At 42.4% G+C, this 23,905-nt stretch overlaps 1 non-coding gene across 1 annotated transcript; it reads right to left on the bottom strand.

The window, feature by feature from the left end:
- Positions 1 to 16,524: 16,524 nt before the first annotated feature.
- LOC114812970 lies at positions 16,525 to 16,662 on the bottom strand. Its single transcript, XR_003760581.1, has one exon. It is a non-coding gene; the product is annotated as a small nucleolar RNA SNORA7 (small nucleolar RNA).
- Between the last annotated feature and the right edge of the window lie 7,243 nt (positions 16,663 to 23,905).

Below are 23,905 nucleotides of genomic sequence, written 5' to 3'. Positions count from 1 at the left end.
TCTGCAGACTTAATCATCACTGCTTTTTCTCATGTGCTGCTCTGACACTTCTTGGCTGAACTGTAAATATTTAGGCCAAAGAATACAGGTTGAATTACTTATTTAAGAAGTTGGATTTAACTTGTTTTTCTTCACTGGCCCACATTCTCCCTCTGACCTATATACCTATGGCTTCTATTGGAAATTTGAAAATATCTGGAGTAACCATGAATTTTCCCTGACTCTTGCCTTAATGGAATTCTACCACACTTTTACCTATTATCTTGAGGTTTGGTTCCGTCACACTGGCTCTCGAAGAACCCCAGTCTTAAGAAGCAAAAGCCACAGGGCAGGGAAGCAGCGTGACCTAGTAGCAAGAGCACAGGCTTGGGAGTCGGGGGCGTGGGTTCTAATCCTGCCTCCACCACTTGCCTACTGAGTGACCTTAGGCAAGTCATTTTATTTCTCTGAGCTTCAGTTTCCTCATCTGTAAAATGGAGATTAAAACTGAGCCCCATGTGGGACAGGGTCTGGTTCCAACCTGGTGACCTTGTATCTTGCCCTGTGCTTAGAACAGTGCTTGCCACTCAGTAAGCGCTTAACAAATAGTATAATTATCATTATCGTTATTATGATGATTTGGTAACATGGCATTAGTGTTGGCCTCCCATATTGAATGGGTTCCTCTAGGGTTCAGACATGTGTGTACAGTTATTTTTGAATGATTATCTCTAGAGCTGCGGATGGTGCTTTGAGTAGGTCGAGTTGGAAGAGTTTACCAGAGGAGTGGAAACATATACTCATTTCCTGTATCCAGTTCCGCTATTGCGTTCTCCAGCATGTTAGTGTAGAATATATTCTACATAGTCCCTACCCTATTTTCCCCGATGGCAGTGGGGAAGGGGACAGACCAGGCACACTAGGTCTGAAATAATAGTAAGAATAATAATAATCGTGGCATTTGTTAAGCACTTACTACATAGGCACTGTACTAAATGCTGGGATACAAGCAAATTGGGTTGGACCTAGTCCCCGTCTCTTATGGGGCGCAGAGTCTGAATCCCCATTTTACAAAGGAGGTAATTGAGACCCAGATAAGTGAAGTGACTGGCCCAAGGTCACACAGCAGACAAGTTGCGAAGCCGGGATTAAAACACAGCTCCTTCCGACTCCCAGGCCCATGCTCTATCAGCTAATCCATGCTGCTTCTGATTGGATTGACTGATGATGCTATCTTCCAGTAGTTCTCGAGTCTTAACTCCTTAAAGCAGCAAAATGTACTTAGTCATTTCCAGGATCCAGATGTACCGATAGTTTCGAAGGAAATTGAAAAGAGGTCCGGATGGTTTTTCCTGCACTTTCTCCTGGATCTGATGTGCTGCAGAGATCGCTTATGTAAGGCAGTGGTGTGGTCTGGAGTCGTGCTAGGGTTTCATCAGCGTGTAGCCAACCCAGAGGGATTCTGACAATGTCTTTTCCAGCAATTCAGTGGTGTTTATTAAGTGCTTACTGGGTGTAGAACACCGTACTAAGCGCTTGGGAGAGTACGATGCAACAGAGTTGGTAGACAAGATCCCTGACCACCAAGAGCTTACAATCTACTGAGAATGACAGATATTAAAATAGCTCACAGAGGGGGGAAATCAGATGCCTTGATAATTGTCTTGGTTATAATCTCTCATCTTTCTTAAAGATGGAGATGATGATGGCGGCATCTTTTTGATTCCTGCAACATCTCAGCGCTCCAGATGATGAGGAAGAACTTTCCTGAGTGTCTAAGTCATGCTTCCCTCCCACGCCGACACTCATCAACAGGTATGTCATCAGGTCTAAGTATTTGGTTATTTTTCAAGGCCCTGACTTCTGTGGTGACTTGATCAATAATTGGAACAAGTCTTCATATGTGGGGAGGTTTTTTTTATGCCTCGTCGGACTTTGCACCAATCATAAGCGTGATAAGGAGGACCTTGAAATGTGGCTGTTAACCCTGTAGGATTTGCGCAGTGTGAATCAACTTGGTCAGAGAGAAAACTGGAGCCATTTCATTCTTTGGTTATACGTTGATAGAGTGTAAGAGCCCTATAGGATTTTAAAGGATGACTCCCAATTATTTGCTTGGTGTTTCCCGCACTTCTCCTGGACCTGGTGTGCTGCAGAGATCGCTTATGTTAGGCAGCGATGTGGTCTGGAGTTGTACTAAATGACTTTTGTCAACATCATCCGGTGCTGCACACCCAGCCCTGATGGGAGCAACTTCTCAAACCTTTTTTTTTCTTTTAGGGCATTTGTTAAGTGCTTATTACGTGACAGGCACCACACTAAGTGGGTAAATACAAACGCATCAGGATGGACCCAGTCACTGTCCCACGAGGGGCTCAGAGTCTTAGTCCTTCTTTTACAGATGAGGTAACTGAGGCACAGAGAAGTTAAGTGACTTGCCCGTGGTCATGCAGCGGGCAGGTGGTGGAGTGGATTTAGGACCCAGGTCCTTCTATCTTCAAGGCCTGTGCTCTAATGAAAAAATTAAAAAAATAAAATATTTTTTTTTTTTATGTCTTAAAGAAAGTGATTTCTTTCCCTGCAAATCTCGTAAAAGTTCACCACAAAGTTTGAGTTTGGGATTTTGTTTGTGGAAAGATTGCCCTGGCTTCTTTGGTATATTCTGTCAGTGAAGGTCAAGCCTTAGCATGTTTGTATTTTGATGTGGAATCCATAGGTTGCATACCTGCTGTTGTGCTCTAAGCAGTGTACATCTGTTTCTGAGTGCCTAAAACATCGGTGGACCAGGTGGAACTCGACTGCTCAGCAGTCTGTCACTCCACAATTTATTTTTTCTTTTGCCGGAGCCCTACGTGGAATCCTTTTAAAAGTGAAAAAATCACATTACCACAGTACTAATCACTTGAGAATGTATAACATAACAGAGTTGGTAGATAGATTTCCTTAGTCTGCTTAGTAGGAAGGTCACTTCCAATTCCATGATCTCACTTGCACAGATTCAGAGACGAGTTCCTTAAGCCATTCTAAGTTGTTTTGTCACCTGCATTTCATTTCAGAAGTAGACTCTTCATAAGCTATCTCTGGAACCGTTTTTTATCAACCATCATTAGGTTGTGCTGTGCATTGGTTTTGCTTTTTTTCCATCTTGGGACCTTGAGAAACACTCTGAAGTATTTTAAAAAGAGACACTTCTCTTCAAAATCACTTGAAGCATTGACTGAGAATTTCAATAATGTGAGACCTTTCAGAATTTACTGAAAAATCTCACCAGGAATCGACACCGGACAAAATGCTGTAATTACTCTGAAGGATCCTTGGTCATCATGTGTGATCTATCTACCTTCCACTGCCAGTTCTGAGTCCTTTAGAAAGTCTAAGTTTCATCCAGCTCTAGTGATTATAAGTGGAGTGTGTAAAGTTGAAAGCAACTGAATAGTATCGACAGTATTTGTGCTCTTACTGTGTACTGTGGCTTGGGGTAGCTAAAGAGTAACAGATGGAAATTGATGAGGAATTCATAGGTGCAAATGAGAGCTAGATAGAAAGACTTTTGCAAAGACCTCAAGATAGATAGAGTAGCACCTGAGTATTGAGGGTTAATGCGTATCCCACCTAAATGTGGTAGATTTCACTGGGGTCTGAACACCTCCTGTGGAAGATGGGTCTCTTGAGCCGGACTTTGAAGGAAGGGAGGGATATAGTCTGACAAATCTGCGGGACTCACACAAGGGAAAAGATGTAAACGGTGTGCTTGAGCTGGAAGAGCTGAGAGTTAGAGGCCGTTTGGAAATGCAGTTTTCGACACAGTTAATGGCAGAACTCCCAGTTTTGGGGAACTAGGGTCGCTTCGGTTCAAGAAACGTATTTCTTGTCCTATTTAAGGGTGTATATGCATATATATCCCAAATGTTTCAAGTCTTTTTCACTCTGAAATTAGATCACACCAACATTTTTAATGTCATCAATTAAAATGCTCAGTGTACTTGCCAAGATCATGGAAATCTCTGTATGAAGAGAAACTCACATTTACATTTATGAAAGCAAATGCGCTAAATATATTTATCATTTAGTAGAAAGAGCAGTTTCTCACTGGATCCTCTCCCGTGCTTTCTCTAATAGTAAATCGAACACTTAGGGCATCAGGGTACCCTTTAGGGCACTGTCAGGGAAGGAAAAAATCCTTCCTAAATTAATCTGTAAGGAGCAGCAATGTATCCATGGATTCTAAGTCAATTTGAAAGCATCTCGAAGTCTCACTGGTTGATGCTACATTGAAGCCTCATTGCTACAGTAAGGCTGTTTTATAGAAAAGAACTCCGAGGGATAATGAGTACGAATAGAGCCGTCTTATTCCACTCTCATGTAAATTAAGCTGACCATTACAGTAACCACCAGCAGTACATTTCCTCTACTATTTGCAGAGTTGTTAGTCAAAGAGTGACCATCCATTATTGAGCTTCAGTTGTCCTTAAATCCAGAGCAACCCTTAAATGGCCCTTCCATTCATTTAAGAATACCGAGTGGCAGAATTACTTTCCAAAGCGGACTGTTGACTTTTGTATAAATATAGTGGATGAACAAGTGAAACGGCAGTGCTTTTCCTCGGTTTCTGAACGGCCCAGTGGGGTGTGCTTCCCACTTAAAAAGCTTTCCTTCTGCCAGCAAAGTGAATCTTTGCTACGAGGTCAACTGTAAGTCAATGTCATGCTGAAGGATGCTGCTTGGAAAATACTAAGGTTAATATGCTGGAATAAATAAGACATGCATTTGTTTCATCTACTGGCCGAACTGTACTTCTACAATTCTCTTCATTAAATTGTACTCATTGCGAGGGATTAGGGTGTAATAAAGTAGCAAGTGAATAATGCAAATGAGCTGTAGAACCGAAAACAGCTAAATTGTCGCAACAGAGATAAATAAAATGGCTCATGCAAAGCTCGCATTTTTCTGGAAAGACCCTTTAGGAACTTAAATAGCAAATAGGCTGGCTACTGCCCAAATAGCTTATTAATGGTTTCTCCTAAGCGAGGGAGTTCATTTTGCCCAAAACTTCTTTAATTGTATCAGTCATTCTTTTCTTTGGCCAGGGTGTGACTTGAAAAGTGGACTTGAATGATCTTTACGATGATGGTTTGTATTTTCCCCAGAGCTCCACAGTATTAACTGGAAATTGCCTCTTTCGGAATTGACTGTTCAGTGAAGATCCAGAGTTTGCATTTTGGCTTTCTTCAGAACCGTTGGGGAAAATAATGCTGTTGGAACCTCAGAGAAGAAGCATTTAAAATGGATTTGAGAGGCTCATAAGTCATCTTAGGCTTCAGCCACCCAGTGCCTTAAATAATACAGCAGTTTTTTAAAAGATATGGCATTAAATCCCAAGGGATAAGCAATAAGTCTAGCTTTTGATCTGAGTTCATCCAACTACCGGAGATATATATTTAATGTCCTTAGTCCAGTCAAATCCAGGGTCTCTTTTTCACTTAATTTTGAAATACCGATTCTATTAAAGTGCACTTGAATGGGTTTGGTCTCTATACACTAGAATAGCAAAGCAATTGGAAGTAGATTGGGATTGATGCCAAGGTCTCTTAGAAGAACAGTCTAGTTTTACGTGAGCTGTCCCAGGTCGCTCAGCAGGCTAGAGGAAGCGCTGGCCCTAGAACCCAAGTCTCTTACCTCTCAGGCCCTTCCTGCCACTTTTCTCTCCACACTCTGTCCCTGCAGTCCACCAAGACAAATCGTACCTAATCACCAGGGCTGTACTCTTAGAACCACATTGTTTTTCTCTGAGGTCACAGGTGGACTTCCCACAATGGACAATCATTCTTTCTTTAAACAATAAATTAATTGATTAAATTAAAGGGCCTCTTGAAATACCGCTAAACCTTAACACTAATCACTTTCTGGGGCTGCATCTGTTGAATTACTAGTCCCAAATATTTTTTCTCAGGCTCTTCTAAATAATAACAATAATAATGGTATCCGTTAAGCGCTTACTATGTGCCAGGCACTGTACTGAGTCCTGGGGTGGATACAAGTAAATCTAACTGGGGCTCACAGTGTCGATCCTCATTTTCCAGATGAGGTAACTGAGGCACAGGGAAATAAAGTGAGTCGCCGAAGGTCACACAGTGGACAAATGACGGAGCCGGGATTAGAACCCATGACCTTCTGACTCCCAGGCGTCTCTAGTGCTGAGGATCAAGTTTCCCATTTTTATCTTTAGAGTGCCAGGACCCCGTGAAAATACGGCTAAGATAAATGCTAGGAATTCTTCCGTCCTTAGTTGCCCATAGCCCCACTGCCAGTTGGAGGAGAACTAGCCACACATTTGCCATTGTTCCCATCAGATCTTATTTGTGTGGCCAAGATGGGTGAGCTGGAGAGGCCGTTCTGTTGGTGGCACTTAGAGACAGGTGATATTGTGCCCTGCGTAATAGAGACACTGAACTTGCAGGTCCCAGCCTTCCTTCTCAGCAATCCCTCATTTCCTCTTGACTGCAGGACGCCTTAACACAGCTGTCCCACCGGCAGCTTGAGGTCAGAATGTCTAATGCCGAACTCCTCATCTTCCTTACCAGATCATCCTCCCCACTTCATTTTCCGGTCACAGTTAACGGCACCATAGTTCTCCCTGTTCCCAAAGTTGGCAACCTAGGCATTACCCTAAATGCCTCCTTTTCTTTTAACCTCCATATTCAGGATTTGGCAATAGACTGTTGGATTTTTGTTCCCTAACATTTCCAGGATCCACCCCTTTCTCTCCATCCAAATAGCTTGCACCCTGGCGCAGGGATTTGCTCTATCCCGCTTTGACTCCTACATCTGTCTCCCTGTTGACTTCTCTACCTCCAGGGTCTCTTTTCTGCAGTCTATACTTCATTTGCTACGCAGATCATTTTTCTAAAACTATGTTTTGTCCACTTCTCCCCACTCATCAAAACCACCGATGCTTGCTCATTCCTGACCATTAATTTTGAGGTCCTCCATTCACTCTCTCCTTTCTACCTCTTCATACTTTTCTCCTCAGCTTGCTCTTCTTATTCTTCTCAAATTAACCTTGTCTTTTTGCCTCGGTCCCATCTCTCCTGTAGCCAACACTTTGTCTCAGATATTTTGTTCCAGTTTAAAGGTTAAGTTTAACGTGAGTCAGATCTCTGTAAGTTTCCAGACAACCTCAAGACATAACGTAGAAAGTTTAAGCGTGACAGATGGCACTATACTGTGCCTAGAATATAATAATAATGTAAATAAAATACAAAGCGAGTACATTCCACGAAATAAAAGATAGCTTTGAAGGTTATTTTTGAGTTTATATTCCATCAGCGAGTTATCCTTAGAAGACTTTAGAACAAAGTTTTCTAAAAAGTTTCTTGAATTCTTTCCATGAACAAAATGTACACTAAACCAGAGTTCAGTTATATTCTGGATTCCCAAGATCTTTGACTCCTAATTTGGAGCATATATTGTAATGTAAGACTAAGCTGATTGTGGGCAGGGAACATGTCTACAACTCTGTTATATTGCACTCCCCCAAATACCTAATACAGTGCAGTGCACACATTAAGCATTCAATAAATACGATTGATTGATTAATGGGATATGCAGTCAATTACATTTCTAAAAATCTCTAATCAGACAACCATCTAACAAGCGAAGAATTACATGGGGAGCTTGGCAATCATTGTGAAAATAGTACTAATGCTCTATAGGATTTTCAGGAATAATAATTTAAACCTGCAGATTCTCATTAAAATTGAGTCTGTGCTAGTCATTGTGGTTTGATTGACTCTATTGAGCCAGACTGCTCTAGGAAGTTCTTTCCTTCATTCATTCCCTCAATCATATTTATTGAGCGCTTACTGGGTGCAAAGCACAATACTAAGCAGAGGGGAGAGTACATTATAACAGACACATTCCTGCCCATAATGAGCTCACAGTTCAAAGGGGGAGAAAGATATTAATATAAATGAATAGATAAATAAATTACTGATATATGCAGATAAACACATATATGCTGTGAATGAAGTAGGAAGAAGCGTGCTGTGGAATCGAAGGAAGAGAATACTGCCATACTGCCAGTTGACCATGTTCCCAACTTATAACCCGTTCCAAGAAAAGGATCGAGGTTGAAGGTGATGGGAGTGCTGGGAAGGATTAACCCCGGCCTCCTGGATATTTCTGTTGGATTCAGAGGTTGAATTGCCTTATCTCTTCAAGTGGACTACTCTCAGGAGCAGGACAGGAACTGGGAGTGCCTGATGGTTTTCTCATGACACTCCAACTCTGGATTATTACAGTTATACTGGACTCCAGAAATTAGAGAACCTTATAGTTCCAGTTTGTGATGTCATGCTCAAAGACATACACAGTGACTAGGCGGGCCTGGCTGTACCTACGTACCTATCTTGGAACTCTGTTGCTGCTCCTTGCTATTAATTTTAATGTTTATCTCCCCTTGTAGATTGTGAACTCTTTGAGGGCAGAGACCATGTCTACAAACTCGATAGTCTTCTCCCACACATTCAGTACAGTGTAGAGTACAGAGTAAATACTCAAATGTCCCAGCATCATTTCATAGAGCTCTGGCTGGCCCAACGGTCCCTCTCCAACATAGAACTTTGTCTAATAGTCCTTAGATCTGGGGGTACCCACTCTTGGAGGTACCCTGATTCCTCTAGGTCCCAAGGTGCCTTGGCACAGAAATCACTCCTCCCTAGAATTATCCTAGGGAAGACTCTTTGAGTTTCTCACCCCTTGGTGAACATAGCTCCACCAGGTGAAGTAAGAAGCTTCTGGGGGGAGCCGACTGAAGCTATTTATTAAATTGAAGTTCTTTAAAACACCTGTGTAATGCATGTATCCAAGCTCTTTCACTTCCATCAATCAACTATCATATCTACCCAGTCCCTCTCCCGCCCACTCCCTCTCCCGCCTATTGGTAAGGCTGTCTATTCATGTCACCCATCGCCCCCCTCAAACCCCTTTTTCTGCACTGGGTCACCCTCTTTGTTGCCATTCACCTGTCCTAAACCACTTTCCCACAATCTCCCAGCCTGGTGCCCAACTCCCCATCTCTCAGCCCCTCGTTCCTCCAGTCTCCCCTATCTAAGACTGCCCACTCTTCACCCGGCATCATCCACTCCTACCTGAAGTCTGTCAGAGACGATGAAGCCTCTTGAGAGCCTGCCAGCCAACTCTAAAGTGACAGACTCTTCTTTAAATAAGAAACAGAGAAACACTGAATACTGACAGTTAATAAGGAGAAAATTATCTTCGTGTGGCAGATGCTCTTATGTGAGTGTTAATCGAGCCAATAACCGAGGGACTGAAGCTAAGAATTTGGAAGGTTATCAGAAGATGGCAATGAGGACTTTCAGAATTTGAAGTATTCATCAAAGGGAAAGAGACAGGAAAATGAATAGGTGAGTGTGTAAGTATTCTCTGGAATATTGTTAGCTTGGGTTGACTAATGGTCCAGGTGCTGAAGTCCAAATTTGGAGTCAATTGGTTGGCAGGGTTAGCACAGTAACAGATGGTGTTAGCTGGAGAAAGCGTGAGAAGCAGAAACAACTGCTTACTGGAGAACTTGGTGAGTAGAGGATGGAATTTCTTTAATATGGAAGCGTCGTACCCAGAATTATTCCCGAGAACTATCTTACACCACAAGGTGATGGGCAGCAAGCTCAGTTGTCCCAGTTAAAATAACAACGAATACCCAGTGTGTTGGGAATCCTGCAAAGTGACTGTTAGGGATTTTGATCACATCTTTGGAATTTGAGTATGTTTTTATGTTGCCTCTTTAGAAGCTTGCACAAAAGAGTTAGAAAAACCCTGGGAGAAACAATGCCCATTAATACCACTGTTGAAATGTTTCTCAGTATCTATCATTCATTCTTGTTTGAAACAGTCATTTCCAAATGAACTCAAGATTAGGGAACCAAAAAAAGGAGTGAAACATGGTTAATTAATGGCCATTAAATCAAGAGAGACACAAATTAAACACCTCTTCAATGCACAGTTGCAATATGAAAGTCACCGATTGAAAATTCATGGCTTTAGAGGAATAGATCCCATCGTTAAGCTGTGCAGACAGAAACTGGAATCTTCAACCACGTATCTCACAGGCATCCTAATTGAGACCTCTGACTCTTTGTTCATGCCCTTCCTTTCAGATGGAATGCCCTCTATCTCTCCCTAATTTCAAGGTCCATCAGAAATCCCATATTCTTCAGGAGGCTTTCCCCAATTATCTTTCTTCTCCCTGAGATATATCTGTACTTTGGTGCTACCTGTTGTCAACTCACAATCAACCGTAGCACTTCTGTACATATCGACTTACATTCACATCCATCTCCCAACTCTCTTCTTCCTCCTAATGAGTGTATTTTAGGCATGTCTCCCTAGACTCCTTGAATGCGGAAATCGTGTCTTCTTCCACTCTTGTATTATCCCGAGCTTTTAGTACAGTGTTCTTCACCCAGGTGATCAATAAATACTATTGATTTCTTTGCTTATTCTCATAGACAAATGAGCTTGCAACAAAGGGCATTTGTCGATTCTAGGGCTGAATACCAATGGAGACAATAAAGAAATAATAGAGGCTGTAGAAATCATAATAAATAAAAGGGAAGGGATTGCTCTTACTAAGTGTTGGCCAGTGTACTGAGAGTATAATCTCTTTCCCACCGGACTTGTCGGACTCTGAGTTCTTTTGTATTTCTATTACTTTGATTCCTATTGTCTGTCACCAAACCTCCACCCACCTACCCTCCAAGGATTCACAATCTAAGAATAAATGACTGTTTAATTCTCACCCTTTTTTTCCCGCAACCCTTACTACTGGCTTTGTACACAGATGCTTAATTGATATTACCAATACTACTATAGATGTTCAATCAGTAGCCTTGGATTAATTCTTTTTTATGGCTTTTAAGTACTCACAATACGCCAGGTACTTTACTAAGCACTGGGATGGTTCAAGTTAATCAGGTTGGACACAGTCCTTGTGCCACATGGGGCTCACAGTCTTAATCCCCATTTGACTGAAGCAGAGAGAATTTAAGTGACTTGCCCAAGGTAACCCAGCAGAGAAATGCCAGAGCTGGGATTAGAACTCAGGTCCTCCTGACTCCCAGTCCCGTGTTCTCTCCGTTAGGCCACGCTGCTTCTCGATCAGTAGTAATTATTTTCAGTGGGCACTATTTTGCTTCATGATCTAAGTCTAACATCAAAAATTTTAATGTCATAAGAGTATGGAATGCCTAATCACAGATTTTGGAAAAGTGATTAGATGGTTTAGGGGTCAAACAATTTCTCCCAGGACTTGGTATTGGCACGTGATGAAGCAGTCTTTCTGTCGTGCAATTGAAAAAGATCCACAAAATGACAGGTGCAACGGTCACAATTACATTGTTTGCCAGTTAGAGAAATGATGCAACTGACATGGAGTTGTGGAGGGAGGGAAAGTTGTCAGTAAAAGCCTTGAGATGAGGATGGATACTTAAGTATGAGGCTAAGTGTCTCTGAAGCAACCCACACTGAGCCTCTGGCTATAAAAAAACCAAATTTCTACTGAGATAATACAAAATAAAACAAGATTGATGGCTTCAACAATTGGTATTCAAGTTGAAATAAACTAATTAGCAGGTTTCCAAACTCGGTTGGAATATGAGAGCCAGTCGCTTTAGTTCTCAATTAAAGTCAGAGATGAGGAATTTCAAATACACAACAGTACTTCAGGTGATTATTTGGGGTACTTCTTTTTTTCTAAAACTTGTGAATGTTCCCATCTGCCTTATTCTTTTCTTTACAAAATATCTCATATCTGACCAACCTCTCCCAAATGTCTCTTACCATCTTGGAACTCTCCTCGCCAAGACCTTCAGTCATCATGATAAATTCATCTGCTTTCTTTGAAATAGATAGAAAACTTTTATTCCCCAAATCTTAGCTGGTTGTTGGAGAGCTCTTAGCTCCGTCTGTTTTGGCATCTTGGATCGATGCATTGGAGTCACTGACTAGTTGAGGTTTATATAGCAGGGAGAGGCTTTATAACCTGCAGTGTGCCATTCAGGAAATCCATAGGTAAATCAATCAGTCGATCAATCTTTGGTATTTATTGAACGTTTAATGTGCGGGGCACTGTTCTACGTACTTGGGAGAGTACAATGCAAGAGAATTAGCAGACACGTTCCCTGCTTATAACCACAAGAGTCTTCCCCGTACTCTGAATAGAAGACGGACAGCAGGAAGGAATTACAAAAATAAAGGGAAATTCAAAAGTATTCACAGTCAAATTAAGAGCATTCAAATAAGTATATGGACAGTGCCTGGAGGGAGGCATTCCCCCCTCCACACTCCGGTCCCCAGTCCCCAGTTGTAAACCACTGCTGACTGCCTTGGGTTGTAAATTTTATTATTATCATTATTATTATTATGGAATTTGTTAAGCGCTTACTATGTGCTGAGCACTGTTCTAAGCGCTGGGATAGTTACAAGGTCATCAGGTTGTCTCACGTGGGGCTCACAGTTTTAATCCCCATTTTACAGATGAGGTAACTGAGGCCCAGAGGAGTTAAGTGGCTTGCCCAAGATCACGCAGCAGATGAGTGGCGGAGCCAGGATTAGAACCCAGGTCCTCTGACTCCCAAGCCCGTGCTCTTTCCACAGACTCACGTTTAGTTGCGAGCCCATCATTGGGCAGGGATTGTCTCTATCTGATGCCCAATTATACATTCCAAGCGCTTAGAACAGTGCCCTGCATACAATAAGCGCTCAGTAAATACTATTGAATGAAGAGGTGGAACCCAGGGAGGCTGGTCCAGTTCAGTGGCTCCTGCCTTGGAATCCAGAGCGCCCAGTCTTAAGCACTGTCTGGGGAAGGGTGACCCCTGATGGCATTTGAGAATCCCAGATCTTAAGAAAACATGATATTAATGCCTAGGCTGGAGCACAGCATCATTTTTTTCCAAGTATGCCAAGTTCATCGAAACCTAGAACTACTGTGGCTGTCCCCTTGATTCGATTTATTGCTATTGTTTTTGTCCGTCTCCCCGGTCTAGACTGTGAGCCCGTCAGTGGGCAGGGATTGTCTCTGTCTGTTGCCCAATTGTCCATTCCAAGCGCTTAGTACAGTGCTCTGCACATAGTAAGCGTTCAATAAATACGATTGAATGAATGAATGAATGTTGCCGCTGCAGCCAGGCTGTCTGGGGCAGGGAGACTCGCCCACGTGGGGCTGCCACCGAGGGACAGAGAGGGTGCTTCTGCAAGAGCAGGGGATCATTCATTCAATTCAAGAGTATTTGTTGAGCGCTTATTATGTGCAGACCACTGTACTAAGCGCTTGGAAAGGACAATTCAGCAACAGAGACCATCCCTGCCCAGTGACGGGCTCCCAGCCTAAACAGGGGAGACAGACAGCAAAGCAAAGCAGAACAAAAAAAAAAAAACAAGACAACATCATCAAGATAAATAGAATCAAGGGGTTGTACACCTCGTTATGACAATAAATAGGGCAATAAATAATATATACAAATGAGCACAGTGCTGAGGGAGGGGAAGGGGGAGGAGCAGAGGGTCGGGAGGGACGGGGAGCAGAGGGAAAGGAGGGCTCAGTCTGGAAAGACTTCATTCAAACCAAAGCAGCTCCCTACTAACTCCTGGGAAGGGTTGGTGCGGCCTGAGGTTCTTCTCCCCACTCGTCTGCTGGGAGCATCAGAGGCAGGAAAGCACATTTGAGAAGCCTAGTGTGTTTTTCTTTTTAATTTAAAAAAGTGCTAAGGCAATCAATAGTCTGATGCAGGGGTAACCCCCTCTTCTCTCAGACATGGGAGCGCTTCAGCCACTCTCTGGCCCAGCGGGGTGACTCGCGGGAGGAGGACACCAGGCCGGTATTGGATCACATCATCTAGCCAGGAGAAGGAGGTGGCACCAGGGGTTATAATTCAACCCCTTTTCCTCGGGATTGGTAAACTTGATAGGTTGTCCTGACAAATTCCAAAAGTCAACCAAACTCCTCTTAAGTACATCGCGTCCCCGTCGCAGACCCCTCTAGGGCAGACAAGCCAGGTCTTCACGAGTAGAAGTCCTTCTTAGCATGAAACAGTGGACTCTCGCCTATGGGATTTGGAGTTCACCAAAAGGGATTTGGAGTCACTAGGACATTTGACCCTGCTCAGGGCACCACTTAAAATCACAACCCAAGTAAGAGACATGAGGCTGATTTCCCTTGTGAGGCTGAACAGAAGATCTGTTCCAATCCAATCTGTAGTCTCAAGAGAGGAGAATAAAATGATCCTGCTAGTAATGTATACATGCTGCTTTACTTCCAAATCAAGAATTATGTGTACACTACACAGATTTGGGTGGCTGTCATGACGGATCTAGAGGCCTTTGAACTCATAGAAGATTATTCCCCAAAATGACTTTTCCTCTCTAAAAAATGTAATTGCTGAGTTTTGCCTAGTGGGAAGAAACACACTCTCTTATAGTCTCAGGCAAACTATGTATTCTGTTACTAAAAACTTTTAACTCAAAAATTACCAAGAATTCTATGGACCTAGAGTGATAAAAGGAAAGGAGGCATCTATTTTGATGAGTGGAAAATACATTCCACCAAATAGTGGAACTTTCCACTAAACGTTATTGACAAATATGAGGAAATAGCTAGTCCCTCCTCGTTCATATGATGAATTAACTCATTTGCAAATGAACACCTTGAGCCAGAGTACTAATCCTGACTGCCTGCTTCCTGTTCTGAAGAAATATTATCACAACACTATTAAAATTTGTAGAAGCCTGAGGTGATTTGTCTTTGACTACTTTCTTTTTTTTACCATTAGGGTGTGCTTTTTTTTCTTTCAATAAATTAAGTCGCAAGTCAAAGACCATTAAACCTCAGGTCTTGAACTAAGCATTCCTGGACCAAAACAGGTAGCTCTTCTGTTTTTACCCAATGTATCTACATTAATCAATAAAAGGTATTCACGGAGTACATACTGTGTTCAGAATACTGTGTTCAGCACTTGGATGAGTATAGTACCACTAGGTAAACTATATAACAGCTTTTTTTATTGGTATCGCCTACAATATGTACTTTCTTCACCCTGGTGAACGAGGACTTTCATGACCCTAGTGAACAGGGACGCGGAGTGGCAGAGATAAGGTGACTTTCCAGTTTTAAAACAATTAGACGGAAATCAATAAACCCGCCTGTCTCAAGCTATCAGAGCTGGTGATACGGGCTCATCCACTGACCCTAGATTCCGTATCTCATCCACAAGGCAGTTCAACTTTCCCCTCATTCTTAACAACCTTCCAGTGGGTAAGTGAAGCAGCATGGCTTAGTGGATAGAGCATGGGCCTAGGAGTCTGACGGGCCCGGGTTCTAATCCCAGGTCTGCCACGTGGCTGCTGTGGGACCTTTGGCAAGTCACTTCACTTCTCTGGGCCTCAGTTACCTCATCTGTAAAATGTGGATTAAGAGTGTGATCCCCGCAATGGGACAGGGACCGTGTCCAACCTGATTAACTTCCACCTACTTCGGTGCTTAGAACAGTGCCTGGCACATAGTAAAGCTTAGCAAGTGCCATAATTATTATTATTTGTGAGACCACAAATCCCGGGAAAGAAACTGCTTATCTCCTCTCCTCATCACAGCAGGGTGTTGGGTCTCAGCCCAGAGTCCGTGTCAGCAGCCAGGATATGCCGGGAAATCTCCTGGACCGGTTTGGGGGTGTGAAGAGGGGGAAGTTTGGATTGAGTGGGTCCCCTGCCAGAAGCTGGGGAGTCGCATCACGTTCGGAAATGGGAGCTTCTGTTTCTCAAATGAAACAACTAGTATTAGGAAAGAGGCGTTTTGTTAAAATACCTTGTGAAGCATTATTCACCCTTCTCCAGATGGAGCATTCAGAAGGAGGAAGATGAGCTAAACCCTGACAGTGGACTCTTCCTGAGTACTTTGAAGCATCATGGCACTCCGGATTACCCACTTATGCCAAAAATAGTATTTTAGTCCAAGGGTAAGTAAATTCATGCAGATTTAATTTAAAGCAGTGTGGAGCCAGATTTGCAGGGTGTCATCACTGATCAGTGTCTACCGCTTTCTACCTCCTCTCGAGAACATCCTGGGACCTGGCTTCCCCCAAAGACACCCTCCACTATGCTGTAAAGTGGCCCTGAGTCCAGCGCTGTTGCCTTCTAGGAAATGTTTGGTTTTCTTTCCTTCAGTGCTCACGCCTCTCTCCAACAGGACGATTTAGATGTGTTGAACAACCCTCTCCAAAGATTGATCACAACACAGCAGCACCAACATTTGTTGTTGTTGTCTTAAGCTGTCGAGTCGTGTCTGACCCATAGCGTTGCCATGGACGCATCTCTCCCAAAATGCCCCACCTCCATCTGCAATCGTTCTGGTAGTGGATTCATAGTTTCTTTGTAAATATATGGAAGTGGTTCACCGTTGTCTCCTTCCGCGGAGTTAACCTGAGTTTCCACCCTCGACTCTCCCATGCCACTGCTGTCCAGCAGAAGTGAGTTTTGACTTGTAGCAGATTGCCTTCCACTCGCTAGCCACTGCCCAAGCTAGGAATGGAACGGATATGCCTCCGCTTGACTCTCCCTCCTATAGTTGAGACTGGTGGAGTACTGGAAACTCTCCAGGTGCGACCCTGAGAGAAGCACAAACAGTAATAGGAGTAATAGTCGTAGTATAGTAATAATAGCAGTAATAGTCTTTATCGGGCATCCACTGGGTGCAATAACTGACTGCATTAAGCACTTGGGAAGTACAAAACAAATAAGTGACTTCTTCCCTGCATACAAGTAGCTTTTACTCTACTGGGGGAGACAGGCATGAATCAAAATAATTGATTGCACGATTGAGTAAACTGACATGTGTGCTGAGAAGAGTAAACTATTCCAAAAACACCACAAATCCTCTTTTTTTTTTTGGCACAAAGCATTTGTTTCCCGAGTCTCTCCAAAATCCTTCCAAGTTTTCTTTCCGTTCCTTTTAACTCTTTCTCTTCCTCGGATATCTGTGGTTTCTGTTCTCTTACCAGCTAGGCATTCATCATCTCGGCTTCCTCTGATCAATCCAGGATGGCCTTTCTGCCCTCCACAAGAGCATCGTGGCATTGTTCATGAAAATAGCAAGAACTTCAGCTGCTCTACATTCATCTGCTTCTCTTGACTGAAGAAGGTTAACCACATCTTAAATATACTTTTTTAAACCCAACATGAGAACAAATATGTTCCTAAAATTTCTATCTGATGTCTTTTTTCGAAGAAGATTTGTACCTTTTCAGAGTTATGGGCTCATTCTCAATCACTGCAATCACATAATTCGTAATTTGAGGTTTTTTTTAATTTTCTGGGCCTAAGTTCATTCCCCTGTAAAAGGGAATCACAATCTGTGCCACCTGAAACATGGTTTATTATGAAAGACAAATGAACCACATGGACAGGGTGCTAAAAAAACTTGAAAATATTAATACAAAATACCAAATTAGTAGCGGTGCTTGCTAAAGGGAAAATTAAGGGGTGTGGCACCATGCTGAATAGTAGTTCTAGTCCAAGGAAGAGAAAAGGTTTTTTTTTTGTTATCCTTTAAATTGGAGCAAAAAAGGCCATTTCCACTGGAGTCATGTGGATTGCTTGTTCCAGCTGGATTACAGCCCAGACCTCCACTTTACCTCGGTTTGGTGTCTACGATTAAAACTGATGACTATGAGGTCTCATTTATATCATTTATTGCCCTTAATGCTCTTTAGTTAGAGGAATTAAGTTCAAATGGTGGTAGAAATCCTAACAAGCGATTTAAATGTTTTCTCCTATTTACCCCAGCAGAAGCCCTACAGGCCCAATAATGAACCATGGTAATTCAGGATTGCAATAGTAACACCCCATTGAAGAAACTGACAAGAGTAATATTGGGAAGAGTGCATCCCTTAGGAAGATGCAAAATTAAACCTCATGTTTTGAGACTAACATAATTCTTTCATTTAAAAAATGGATTTAATATGAAAAAGACATGGGATTTGCATGTTTCTCTAACATCGGAAAATTGCAGTAATTTTGCAGAGGTTCCTTGGCTATTCTTCCTCCTTTCTGGAACCTTTCTTTGTAATAAAAACCTGATATTTTTATGGGAACATTTCCCCATGAGGTGTTAATAAGGCAATGGCAGTGAATACAAAAGCTGCCAAGTTTTCTCTTTGAAGCAAATACTTTCCATTGACGGTAATGAAGACTCAATGAGAGTCAGTATTTCAAATCCCCTGAGACCCAGTTCCTTTGCTTTGAAGGTATGAATGCATTAGGCTTTTGCATATGAGAAAGTGGTGGAAATTCTTACTCTGCTCCATGATAAATCATTGCAGGAAACCAGAATGCAGCAAGACAGAAAGGGGGAAAAAAACAACAACCTGTTAATCGGGTAATGGTGAGGTCTTTCTATTTTCTCACTGACATTAATTGTGATTAGACTTCTTGAAAAATGGCTCAATACCATTGACATAGAGCTAATAAAGGATATATTTCATAGGTCAAGAAAATAAAATGCATTTTTAGGATCAAAGTTTGCCCCTTTTTATTAAATAAAAGAACTAAGTAAAAGGTATGGATGGATAGAAGAAAAAGCGGTCACCGTAAACTCTTTTCTTCTTACTTTTCTCTACCTCTCCCAAGTAATAAGTAATGTGCTCTAAATGCACTGTGCTTAACAAAAACTACTGAAATTTGCTCTCCCTCTAGACCGTGTCTCTTCCTGTAGAATGTGAGCTCTTTGTGGGTGGGCAACATATCTGCCGACTCTGTTGTATTCTCCCAAACGCTTTAATCAGTGCTCTGTACAAAATAGGTGCTGAAGAAAATATCTTTGGACAGAAAAGAAGAGGAGAAACTAGAGGAATTAGGTGACATATTCACAGACATTAGAATACTTGTCCAGAAGTATTGGCCACTTTTTTTCCCCAACTGGACTGTTGACACTGTAGGCGACCCTACAGGAAAGTATAACACTGCATAAGTACCAGGCACTAGGTTTAGGCGATGACACTGAAGGTACCATCAGTGGCGGATGTTAGTTTTTCACTCCTGAAATCCCACCACCTTCAAGCAGCCTTCCCTGATTAATGTACTATCTTCGTCGTCAAATGCGGTCATTTCCAACCCATAGTGACTCCACAGACACACCCTCTCAGAATGTGCCATCTTCTATCATTCTGGTATGTGTATCCATAGGAATTTGGCGGTAAAGATACAGACGTGGTTTACGAATGCTTTTTTCGGTGCAGTAAAAACTTGAGACTCTGCCATTGTCTCTGATCAACATATCGATCACTTGATCCTCCGCCTTTGACCCTTTCCTATGCTGCTGCTGCCCAGGGAGGTGAATCAGCTATTACTTGATGCCATATAAACTTATTTATACACAGCCTCAGCACTCTTGAATATGTGTTTATTCCAATGTACATTCAGTTATTCATCTTGACTACTTCTCTAAATAGTTTGTCTCCCCCATCAGAGCATAAACTACCTGTGGGCAGGGGGTGGGTCGCTTATTTATTCTGTAACTTCCCAAGCACCTCGTTCAGTGGAGTGCATCAGCTGGTGCTCAAAAAAAAAAGCCCAATACTACTTCCATCACGCTTAAAGACTTAACACTGTAATCTGAGCACAGTAGACAATCAGTAAATGCTAAAGAATATCCTGAACTTCAGAAATTTTAGTGGTACTCATAGTTCATTTTGATTATTGCTAGGTGCTTATTCCTAGTTCTTTTTATAGGTCACAATTAGTATAGAAATAAGAATGTTACCTCCCATGCAACAAGCAGGTTAGCTCTTTGCTTAAATATACAGAGATTTGAGTTGGAATGTGGATCATTTTATACCCAAATCCTGAAAGTGAGGGACAAGAAATTTCTGTTTTGACTTTTGTATGCATCTAAATATTCTGGTAAATGCTCCTCTTCACGCCAAGTTAATATAGCAGCATAGTGACTGAGAATGATCCTATCCTGTCTTTAAGTATTAACTCCATTATGTCTCTGGTCCACGATTGGACACTAATCTCAATGTGCCTCTACTCGTTTCTGTGAGAGGAGAAATACCAAGTGTCACCCCAGGCAAATGTGTCTGTACGTGGTTTATTTAGTGCAAGGATGGGAACCTACTATGAAATGCAACACAGGTGATTAAAATTGAATTCTGAAGGGAAATTTCAGAGCGCCCAAGCATCAAACAGTGGGCAATATTTTTTATTGGCTAGAGACCTGATTATCTTGCAACCTGCTGTTGAGTTTCAAAACTACTTGATTCAAAGCAGTCAATATGACACTCTGAATATAATCTTAAGGTAGAGGTTGAAATACGCATAAAGTAAAATAGAACTTATTCAATATTTGTTTCAAAACATAAATATTTGATTTAGAATTGTTCCTTCAGGACAGATATTTTAAATGGCCTATACTTTGTTGAAAATCAACTCGACAATCACAGGCGTAGAAAAGTCACAAAACATGTTGGAAAGAACCACAATAATAACATGAATTTTTATCTGAACAAAGAGCATTAACAAAACATAAATTCCCTGGTCTACATTGCCTGAATCAAGAAAGTTTCCAAGTCAGGGTTGGCACTAGCACAGCTATCTTATATAGAATTTCCAGGGAACTAAGGTGACTTGGTGACTGATTTCCAAAGAATTTTGGGAGTCTCAACATGGGTAAAGAAGGCTAGCAGAAGATAATTCATAAGTTTCACTGTCTGTGACTTCCCTGCCGCCCCACTTACCCCACAAATAAAGTGGCACAAGACCAAATGTATATTCCAGTGGAAAAAGTTTCTTATGACTCACATCTTCATAGTATATCTTACTTTTCCATCAAAGCAAGGTAGGGTCAGTGTGAGGACACAAACCCATAAGTAAAGAAAAGGTCCTCATTACATGTTCACATGTTGGCATTCTTCCCCAAATAAGAATTCCATACTGGAAAACCCTAATGCCAGCATTTATGCATCATTGGCACATTACATATATATTTTTTTTGAGGCCTAATTTCTGCATCCTTGCTTTTGTATCATTCAGTGTGTGTTTTTGTGTGTGTGTGTGTGTGAGAGAGACTCATTATTTCTGGCCACAAACTTCAGGCATCCTGTAATGTGTTGAACAGAAAGGCGCAGAACCACTAACTCTCAGTAGCTGCTGCCAATCGGACTCCTAGATTAATTGGGCAGCAGTGCCGGAGGACACAGTCATTAGGCCAGTGTTCTTGGGCTGCAGGAGTCCAACAAATCCCATTCTGAAATATTACAACACGGGATTGACTTTTTTTCCTAATCTCTTTTGAAATATGAGTATGAGATTTGTTTTTTCAACTAAGCTTTGGTTGGTTGCTTATTAGACTAACAACTTCCTCACACCTTGCTTCTCCAGTCATCCCAGTGAGGGCAGTGAAACATTCAATAATAATAATATTTGTGAAGTGCTTACTGTGTGTCAAGTACTGTTTTAAACAATGAGGTAGTTCAGTTTAGGTTGGACAGGTTTAATCCTTCCACACATGGTGGTCACTGTTTAAGTAGGGGACAGAACAGATATTGAATCCCCATTTTACACTTGAGGAGACTGAGGCACATAGAAGTTAAACGGCTTGCCGGCTCTGCCACTTGTCAGCTGTGTGAATGTGGGCAAGTCACTTAACTTCTCTGTGCCTCAGTTACCTCATCTTTAAAATGGAGATAAAGACTGTGAGCCTCACGTGGGACAACCTGATTACCTTGTATCTACCCCAGCGCTTAGAACAGAGCTCTGCACATAGTAAGCGCTTAACAAATACCAACATAGAAGTTGAACGGCTTGCCGAAGGTCACACAGAAAACAAGTGGTGGCACCAGGATTAGAACCCAGGTTCTCTGACTCATGGGCATGTACTTTTCCCACTAGGCCATGCTGCTTCCTATGGATATAGGGATTACCCCCGGCTTCAAAGCCTGGATCAGGAATCCTGAAAATAGTGGGTTTTCTTGGGCAGCTAAAACTGCAGTGACTAGCAAGGCAACCCCTTGCTGGGATGTGGGTATTTTGCTTGGGCACCTGAACTTCCTTGGGCCAAAAATGAATTTTGTCAATGCAATTGTTGTGTGTTGCTTAGTTGGCTGCCCGCCTTCCGCCCTTCTCGATTGTTGCCCCTACTTTCCTCAGTGGGAAAATGAATGGCAAATGACCCCGGACAAAAACACTAGCACATTTATCAATTCTTTCGTGTAGGTTCTTGTTCTGGAAGTCATCGTGACTAGGTCTGTCTTTATAGAAGACTTATTTATCAACCTATTAGTCTTCGGGAAATGTTAATTATACACAGGTAGGAGAGCAAGTATATGACTTTACATTTAATTGCGGGTGGGAGGTATGGTGCTCTTCCTGTTGAGGGTGGAAAAGTGAGTTTTGACCTCAATCAATCAGTCGTATTTACTGAGTGCTTACTGGGTGCAGGGCACTACATTAGGTGTGTGGGAGAGTACAGACAATGTAAAGGAGACAGAGCTGACTGTCTAGCGGGGGAGACAGACATCGATATAAATAAATTAAGGATATGTACATAGGTTCTGTAGGGCTGGGAGAGTGGTGAATAAAGGGAACGAGTCAGGTTGTCTCAGAAGGGAGTGGGAAAAGAGGAAATGAGGGCTTTGGGAAGGCCTCTTGGAGGAGATGTGCCTTCAATAGGACTTTGAAAGTGGGAAAAGTAATTGTCTGTCAGTTATGAAACAGGAGGACATTCCAGGCCAGAGGCAAGAAGCAGCGTGGCTCAGTGGAAAGAGCACGGGCTTGGGAGTCAGAGGTCGAGGGTTCTGATCCTGACTCCGCTACTTGTCTGCTATGTGACCTTGGGCAAGTCACTTAACTTCTCTGTTCCTCAGTTACCTCATCTGTAAAAATGGGGATTAAAAACTGTGAGCCCCACATGGGGCAATCCGACAACCCTGTATCTACCCCAGCGCTTAGAACAGTGCTCTGCACATAGTAAGTGCTTAACAAATACCATAATTATTATTATTATTAGGAAGTGGACAAAAGGTTTGTGGTGAGACAGATGAGATCGAGATACAGTGAGTAGCTTGTCATTTGAGGCAGCAAAGTGTGCGGGCTGGGTTGTAGCTGGAGACCCGTGAGGTAGGAGGAGGCAGAGTGACTGAGTGCTTTAAAGCAAATGAGAAGGAGCTTCCGTTGGGCGTGGCAGTGGATGGGCAACCACTGGAGGATCTTGAGGAGGGGGAGAACCTGGATTGAATGCTTCTGTAGAAAAATGATCTGGGCAGGAGATGGAAGTATGGACCAGAGTGGAGGCAAGGAGGTCAGCAAGGAGAATGGTACAATAATCAAGGCAGGAAATGAAAAGTGCTTGGATTAACATGGTAGCAGTTTGGATGGAGAGGAATAGATAGCTTTTAGTGATGTATGAAGATTGAATGGACAGGATTTAGTGACAGTATGAATATATGGATTGAATGAGAGAGAGGAGTCAAGGACTATGTCGAGGTTAAGGGCTTGTGAGAGAGGAAGAATGGTGGTGCTCTCTAAAGTCAGAGGGAGGACAGGTTTTTGAGTGGGACAATAAGCTTTGGACTTGTTTCAGACAGATTTTGCACATCCCAGGGCCACCACTTGTTTTCTGTGGGACCTTGGGCCACCCAGTTAACTTCTCTGCGCCTCAGTCTCCTCAAATGTAAAATGGGGATTCAATACCCGTTCTGTCCCCTACTTAAAGGGAAGGTAAGGAGTTCTGCTTTGGACATGTTAAGTTTGAAGTGTCGGTGAGACTTCCAAGAGGAGATGTCTTGAAGGGAGTAGGAAATATGAGATTGAAGAGAGGGAGAACGATCAGTGCTAGAGATGTAGATTCGGGAATCATCCTCAT

This window comes from Ornithorhynchus anatinus, chromosome 6 (assembly GCF_004115215.2).
Source record: "Ornithorhynchus anatinus isolate Pmale09 chromosome 6, mOrnAna1.pri.v4, whole genome shotgun sequence".
In the NCBI taxonomy this organism is placed as follows: domain Eukaryota; kingdom Metazoa; phylum Chordata; class Mammalia; order Monotremata; family Ornithorhynchidae; genus Ornithorhynchus; species Ornithorhynchus anatinus.
This window is presented reverse-complemented; position numbering and strand designations above follow the sequence as displayed.